The sequence below is a fragment of the Mustela lutreola genome, chromosome 8, assembly GCF_030435805.1.
Source record: "Mustela lutreola isolate mMusLut2 chromosome 8, mMusLut2.pri, whole genome shotgun sequence".
Classification (NCBI taxonomy): Eukaryota; Metazoa; Chordata; class Mammalia; order Carnivora; family Mustelidae; genus Mustela; species Mustela lutreola.
The window spans coordinates 96,733,340-96,741,954 of record NC_081297.1 but is presented as its reverse complement, the minus strand read 5'-3'; positions in this window follow the sequence as shown (position 1 = coordinate 96,741,954).

Here is an 8,615-nt window from a genome sequence, read left to right as displayed (position 1 = left end):
TTAGTTAGATCATTTGCTTCCTTTTCTAAACTAGTTTCCTGGACATCAACCAACAAATGTATGGGATTTATCAACGAGACAGGACTCAGAAATTGTGTGGAATTCTGTGAAATTATAGCATGAGAGACACTAAGTGTGACCACATTAGAGATGGAAGATTACCAAGTCACTTAGTGGAAAAAGCTTTTTTCTTTTTAGTTCTTGAATGACACCAACTAAATAGGTACAAGTTGCACTCACAGAGAGAGCTGGGTTTAGATACGACTTTTCTTTCCTCATTATACTTTTCCCATTTTCTGCACCCAAACTAGTGAACATGCTAGTATCACAGAACATACAAGAGAAAGATACAAAAGCAAAATGTCTCTTTACCATGTTTGGAAGGACCCTCCATTGAGGAACATGGGAATAAATAATGCTCTTTGGGCCTATTGGAGGCCTGAGATTTGCATTTGGTTGCCTAGCTGAGAAGTGAGATCACATGGAATTCAAGATATTCCCTAAGTCCCCAAGGATCCTTTCCTCTTCTTGACCTATAATCTACCAGGCAGTTCCTGAGCAGGAGAGGGAATGGAAACAGTGACATGAAAACTTACACCGTCTGAGATAGGGGTGTGCAATCCAGCCACTTCCAGGGATGCTTAACTCCTTCTTTATGTAATCCAATCCAGTAATTGTATCTTATTTTTGACTGAATGGGAAAGGAGAATTAGCTATTATTCATAACATCACTGAAAACACCTCACCCGCAGAGGACTCATAAAATACTATACACATTTACCTTCTAGTGCCACTCTGATAAATGGAGAAGGCAGACTAATTTCTCCATGTGCACAGAAGGAATGGATATGGAAAGGATTTAATGAACAAATCACTCAACTCTTTAAGACTGAATGAAAGATACCCAGAAAGGGACATAATGGACTTAAAAAAAACTTGACATATGATAAAGTAGATAGGTAAATAGGATTGCACTAAACCTAGAACTTTTCTCTACCTTAAGGAATGTGAAAATACAAGCTTCAAATCTGGAGACATCTGCAGAAACTTAAAGAATAAATACATATTTCTATCAAGCAATATCAAAATAAAATAATCCAATAAGAAAAAAATGGACAAAACCTAAGAACACATTTCAAATAAATATAGCATATAGCCAATAAATAGGAAAGAGTGAAGCTCACAATAGATCAGGAGATATTCTACAACTATTCAATTGGCAGAAAGTAAAAATAACAACACCACATTTGTGGGATAGTAGAGATCCAGATATCTTTAAAACTGATATTAAAATCATATTGAAAAAAACATATTGAAAAATGATCTGGAATTCTTATATAAAATTGAAATTGTACAAATCCTACTGACCAATGATTCCACTCATAGGATGATTTATATTAAAAAAAAAAGAGAGAGAGAGAGAGAAGACACATGGGAGACATGTCTCAGAATGTTTCATGAAGAACTATTCATAACAACAAGAGCTGGAAGCAACTCAAATTCCCATCATCTAGAGAATGGATGAAGCATATGCACACTGTAGAATCATACACAGTAGTGAAAATGAAGAAACTATACCTACAACAGTTGAAACAGTTTATGCCATTCATTTATGCCATTCATTTGCTATGTACACTGTAGCAAAAAAAAAAAAAAAAAAAAAAAAAAAAAAAAAAAAAACCTTCCTTGAATGTTTTCCATAAATGAAGTGGGAATCATACTCTCAGTTTTGAAGATTTTCTGCACTGAAAAATGAATGCAGTGTCAAAAATGTCTTTAACGTAAAAAATTGTTAAGTTATTTGTAATCATTATTCCAATTGGCGTATTATATTCACTTCAAATGTTCCCTTATGGAATAAATGAAACAAGATGGGATCAGGAGGGAGACAAACCACAAGAGACTTAATTTCTCAAAACAAACTGAGGGTTGCCATGGGGACATGAGTAGGGAGGTGGTTGGGTTATGGACATTGAGGAAGGTACGTACTATGGTGAGTGCTGTGAAGTGTGTAAACCTGGCGATTCACAGACCTGTATACCCCTGGGGCTAATAATATATTACATGTAAATAAAAAATAAAAATTATTTTAAAAAGGCAAAAAAGTTCCCTTATGGATGCAAATGTAAAGCAACAAATTAATGTTCTTTCCTAAAAGCAATGTATTTATTACATTGCTCTCTCTCTCTCTCTCAAATCCTCTCCCTCTGTCTCTCTCACACTCTTTCTCTCTCCTCTCTCTGTCTCTCTCCCTCTCACACATACACACAGACTTCAATATTCTTTTCACTATAATTAAATTGTATAAGAAAAAAATATCAATAGTGTATCTTTTAGAGTAGGGAAGATGGATGAGTATTATATAAAATATAATATACTTTATCATCTCTGAAGAAACACTAAAATTAAATGTTCATTGATTCTTTCACTCACATATTTTTGTTAGATTTACAGGTAGCCAATCTCATTTTTCTACATCAATGGATTTAAGGCACTGCTTTCATTACACTTCTAGATTTTGGGAAATAGCAAAAAACTAAAATCCAAAACCATTACTGTCAGGGCAATGCTGCTCTGCAGCAAAGTCTGTCTCTGGTTTTTACAGTGCATCAGCATTCCAGGGTAGGTCCCAACAACAGGTTATCAGATTATAGACTATGCAACAGAGCTTTGCTCTAACCCACGACAAAAGTCACAAGGAATCTCAAAGGCTCTAGATTAGTTCATGGAGATACAGGGATGACAATATAAGAAGTTTCACTGAAACTTTGAAGCCTAGAAACTTCAATGGTAGGACTAAAACTGAAGAATACTGAATTGGAAATTACAGATACAGGTAGAGTACAGATTATAAATAAAGTAAATTTCTGAGAAATAAAAACAAATCATTTCAGAACAAACTGATACCCATTGAGGTTGAAATGAATCAAGGTATTAATAAGATGTAGCTGGATTTTTAAAATTTGACTTCTTAATGCGATTTCTTAGTTCATCTTTCTTTTTTTTAATTAATTTATTTATTTTCAGCATAACAGTATTCATTATTTTTTCACCACACCCAGTGCTCCATGCAATTCGTGACCTCTATAATACCCACCACCTGGTAGCTCAAACTCCCACACCCCCGCCACTTCAAACCCCTCAGATTGTTTTTCAGAGTCCACAGTCTCTCATGATTCACCTCCCCATCCAATTTTCCCCAACTCCCTTCTCCTCTCTAACTCCCCATGTCCTCCATGCTATGCTCCATAAATAAGTGAAACCATATGATAATTGACACTCTCTGACTTATTTCACTCAGCATAATCTCTTCCAGTCCCGTCCATGTTGCTACAAAAGTTGGGTATTCATCCTTTCTGATGGAGGCATAATACTCCATAGTGTATATGGACCACATCTTTAACATGAGACAGGAATCCATCAGAATCCTAGAGGAGAACATAGGCAGTAACCTCTTCGATATCAACCACAGCAACTTCTTTCAAGATATGTCTCCAAAGGCAAAGGAAACAAAAGTAAAAATAAACTTTTGGGAATTCACCAAAATCAAAAGCTTCTGCACAGCAAAGGAAACAGTTAAAAAAACAAAGAGGCAACCCACGGAATAGGAGAAGATATTTGCAAATGACAGTACAGACAAAAGGTTGATATCCAAGATCTATAATGAACTCCTCAAACTCAACACACACAAAAGAGGCAATCAAATCAAAAAATGGGCAGAAGATATGAACAGACACTTCTCCAATGAAGACATACAAATGGCTATCAGACACATGAAAAAATGTTCATCATCACTAGCCCTCAGGGACATTCAAATTAAAACCACATTGAGATATCACCTTACACCAGTTAGAATGGCCAAAATTAACAAGACAGGAAACAACATATGTTGGAGGGGATGTGGAGAAAGGGGTACCCTCTTACACTGTTGGTGGGAATGCAAGTTGGTGCAGCCTCTTTGGAGAACAGTGTGGAGATTCCTCAAGAAAATAAAAATAAAACTTCCCTATGGCCCTGCCATTGCACTCCTGAGTATTTACCCCAAAGATACAGATGTAGTGAAAAGAAGGGCCATCTGTACCCCAATGTTTATAGCAGCAATGGCCACGGTCACCAAACTGTGGAAAGAACCCAGATGCCCTTCAACAGACGAATGGATAAGGAAGTTTATCTGTTTCTTATAGGTAAAAGTGATTTATTCAATTTTTATTTTAATAGAATTTTATAAACAAGAAAACATAGGGCTTTTTGTTTTATTGATTTAAACATTTATTATAACTATAACTAATATTATTATTATTATTAATTATTATAGGTAAGCTCTACACCCAACATGGGGCTTGAACTCACAAATCTTGAGAACAAGAGTCACATGCCCCACTGACCGAGACAGCCAGACAACCCTGAATGATTTTGCTGTTTTTCAAACATAGGGTTTTTCACTCATCCTTCACAAGATACTCTTAGAAGTAACATTCCTAAGACTAAACAGTGTAACTGGAATTTGGTGCCTAAATGGAATTATTAGAAGGAAATCCACAGAATCCATTCAATTGACTTTATAGTCCTAAACTTTATAAGGAATGGCAAATTTGATCTAGATTGTCTCTTCTAGAAAAGAGATGATTCCTCTGCCATTCTGGATTAAAAGTAAAATAAGTCAAGCAGAGAGAGTCAATTATCATATGGTTTCAATTACTTGTGGAGCATAAGGAATAACACGGAGGATATAGGGAGATGGAGAGGAGAAGTGAGTTGGGGGAAATCGGAGGGGGAGACAAACCATGAGAGACTGTGGACCCTGAGAAACAAACTGAGGGCTATTTTTGGCGGGGTTGGGGGGGTCGGTTAGGTGAGTCTGGTGGTGGGTATTATGGAGGGCACATATTGCATGGACTACATGGGGTGGTGCATAAATGATGAATTCCGGATCACTGACAAAAAATAAATAAAATAAAATAAAATAAAATAAAATAAAAGTTCGTTTTTAAAGAATCATTCCAGTATATTCAATCTCTATTTTTCATCCTTTTTCCCATGGCCACTCATGAAAGCGAGAGACTCATCTTCCCCTACAAGTGTGTCTCCTTCCAAATACTGAACAAGAAGGAACAACAGAACTCAGATAATGAGAATGATCACTTTACATTGCTCACAACATTGAAGGTAGTTTTTCTTTTGCCCTGTAGTAGCCCTGAGAAGCTAAAAACTAACTTTCTAATGTATATTAAAATGTGAAGATGCAACACAAACAATAAAAAGACTAACAGTGAAATGACTCTCTTGTTCATTTTTTAAAACAACGGATCTTGGGGTGCTTAGGTGGCTTGGTTGGTTAAGTACCTGACCCTTGATCTCATCTCGGGTCTTGATCTCAGGGTCATGAGTTAAAGCCTCATGTGGGCTCCAGGCTGGGCTGGAGCCTACTTAAAAAAATAAGTAAATAAAACAGTGGTTCTTCTAGGTCCATGTTACACCTTCATCTCCTCTTTAGAGAAATCTACTCCGATTAACAAGCGCTTCAAAACAAATGATTCGAAACAATGATTCTAACTCAAGACATAGGACTTCTCATAAAGCATTTAATCAAGTTTAATAAAGCAGACATACCTGCTCCGCTTTATTATCAATCTTCATGAGACTAGAATTCAGGACTTCACATGACTTCTTACTCTCCTTCCAACTTTTCTCTTCTTTTGAAAAATAGTAACAGCTTTTTCCACAGCAGTGCCAATTTCCTTGAAATAACTCATAGTCTTCATCTTGAAAACAAAAGCCACCATGATCTTCAACCACAAGACCTCTTAGAGACCTGCACTTTACACATATTTCTGGCTTACTTCAAGCTGAACGACCAAAAATTAGGTGGTTTTCCCATTTCCCAAAAGTCTAATGCTGGTAATAGCTCTTTGGCCAAACTGTGGGTCCTGGGACTGTCTCTAACAGACCTCAGACCATCGTTAGAATTGCACTGAGAAATTTTGCCTTCACGGGACAAATAAACTGCAGCTATGTGGAGCAGATATCCTGGCAAGAAAAAATCCGTAAAGTGAATACACAGAGATGATGTTAATTCCAAGAGATCTGTACTGGGGAAAATTCTTCGTTAAGCACTAATTACTCAAATAATCAAATCACATGACTTTGCGAAAGTCAGGAGTTAAATTAGCTATAATAAAGAAAACGGATTTGATTTCAAAAAACAAAGAAAAGAAAAAATAAAAGGGTGAGCAAAATTAAAGGACCTGACAAAGCACAACATATAGTTTTTAAATACTGTATTGAAATGGGACAGAGTGGATAATGCCATTAAAAATTGTAAATTATACGTATTCAGTACATACCTGGTGGTAAAACTGAGTCATCTTCAACCTCTCCTAAGGAAGCATTTTTTTTTCTTTTGTGTCATTCTTATTCTGCATTGTGTGTGCAGGACATTTCTGAAAAACTTCAATCCATATTATAAAATTACGGTCATGAATGCCTTTCATAGACCACATTATTAAACTTGCTGCTTGCTCTAATTGTAGATGTCATAGTCAATGTTGTTGACTAAATGAAAGTACAATCAGAGAAAATGGTAGTTTAAGATCGTTTGAAATATCAAAAATAAAACAGATTTTTTAAATAAAACTTTAACTTGCTATCCATTTTTAAGTATATAAAACTTATAAAACACAAAATATAAAACATATAAACATATAAATTGGAAAATATAAACTTGAAATAAAACATTAACCAGTTTCTATGTCATCCACTCTTCAAATAATTATTTCAACATTGGTGAGATTTTGTACTTAGTACTTATTTAGCAACTGACTCTCTACTAGGATAAGCTTGTAATTGAGTCATTGAATTTACCTAGACAAAGAACTTAGATAGTTACTTCCAGTATGCAAAAGGAAAGTTAAACAACTCTGAGAGAAATAACAATATCTTCCCAAAAGTCACAAATAAAAAAAAATAAAAGCATAAAATATACTTCTCTGTAAGTGTGTGAATATTAAAGGAAAAATCCTTTAAAGTTTGTTACACAACTGATAATCTTAATTTCCAATTCTGCTACTACCAATCATCAGTGAGAATGAGTGACTCATCATGTTAAATTTTATTTTTTTTTAAGATTTTATTTATATATGTCACAGAGAGAGAGAGAGAGAGAGACAACAAGAAAGGGAACACAAGCAGGGGGAGTAGGAGGGGGAGAAGCAGGCCTCCTGCAGAGCAGGGAGCCCAATATGGGGCTCAGTCCCAGGATGCTGGGATCATGACCTGAGTCTAAGACAGACATATTAACAACTGAGCCACCCAGGTCCCCCTCATGTTCAGTTTTAGAAGCTAATACCGAAGACAGTTGTATCACTGTCTAGTCCCTTTACAATGTATGAGATCATGTAGATCCACATACTTTCAAAACTTGGTAAAGTTTTTGCTTTGCCGAAATTAAAAAAATAAATTTCTGTATTCATTGTCTCTGCTTCCTAATGTTTGAAGTTTTAGCCACTGCAATCAGGCTTTGACAGTACTCACCATTTAACTGAATCTACTCTAGCAAATGTCTTTAGTAAACTCTCTCTTGCCAAATTTAGTAAGCATACTGTTGGCCGTTATTTTACTTGATCTTTCCATACCATTTGGAACCCATGACTGTCTTTACCCTCCTTCCATATGATGCCATAATGTTTTGGATTCCCTCCTACTTCTTTAACCAAAGCATCACTGTTTTTCACCATTTACCCATTTTCCTAAGAATCATCCTCCTCACCCTTTTCCTTCTAGAAAATCTATTCTCTCTAGTTTCATAAGGTAAAGCATGGTCTAGCTTCTGCTTTCCTCTATTATGTTTACCAATACTTGTTACATTAATTGATGAAAGACCAATTTGTATCTCTAAAATAGGTATCTCTCTTGATCTCCAGACTTTTTTTTAATTTTTTATTTTTTATAAACATATATTTTTATCCCCAGGGGTACAGGTCTGTGAATCACCAGGTTTACACACTTCACAGCGCTCACCATAGCACATACCCTCCCCAGTGTCCATAACCCCACCCTCCTCTCCCAACCCCCCTCCCCCAAGCAACCCTCAGTTTGTTTTGTGAGATTAGAGTCACTTATGGTTTGTCTCCCTCCCAATCCCATCTTGTTTCATCGATTCTTCTCCTACCTCCTTAACCCCCCCCCCCATGGTGCATCTCCACCTCCTCATATCAGGGAGTTGATCTCCAGACTTTTAATCCTACCATATGCATGCTGATGGTCTGCCACGACTACCAAATGCTCACTCTAAGAGACTCAACCAATCTAATTCTGGTCATCACCACTGATATGCCACAACTCTTCACTTCTCACCATTATTCACACACACACACACACACACACACACACACTTGATAGCCTAATGTTTTCTATAACATTTAGTGGAATATATTTGCCAAAGTATATAGCCTGACATCAAATGGTATCACCAATTCATTTCTCTCCCTCACACATACCCTAACAATTCTACATAGTAAATATTTCTCATAAACGGTCCCAATGCCTCATCACTTCTTTTAAGACACTAATTCAGTCATTCTAACTAACCCTAATTCCTGAAATATCCTCCTCTCTGG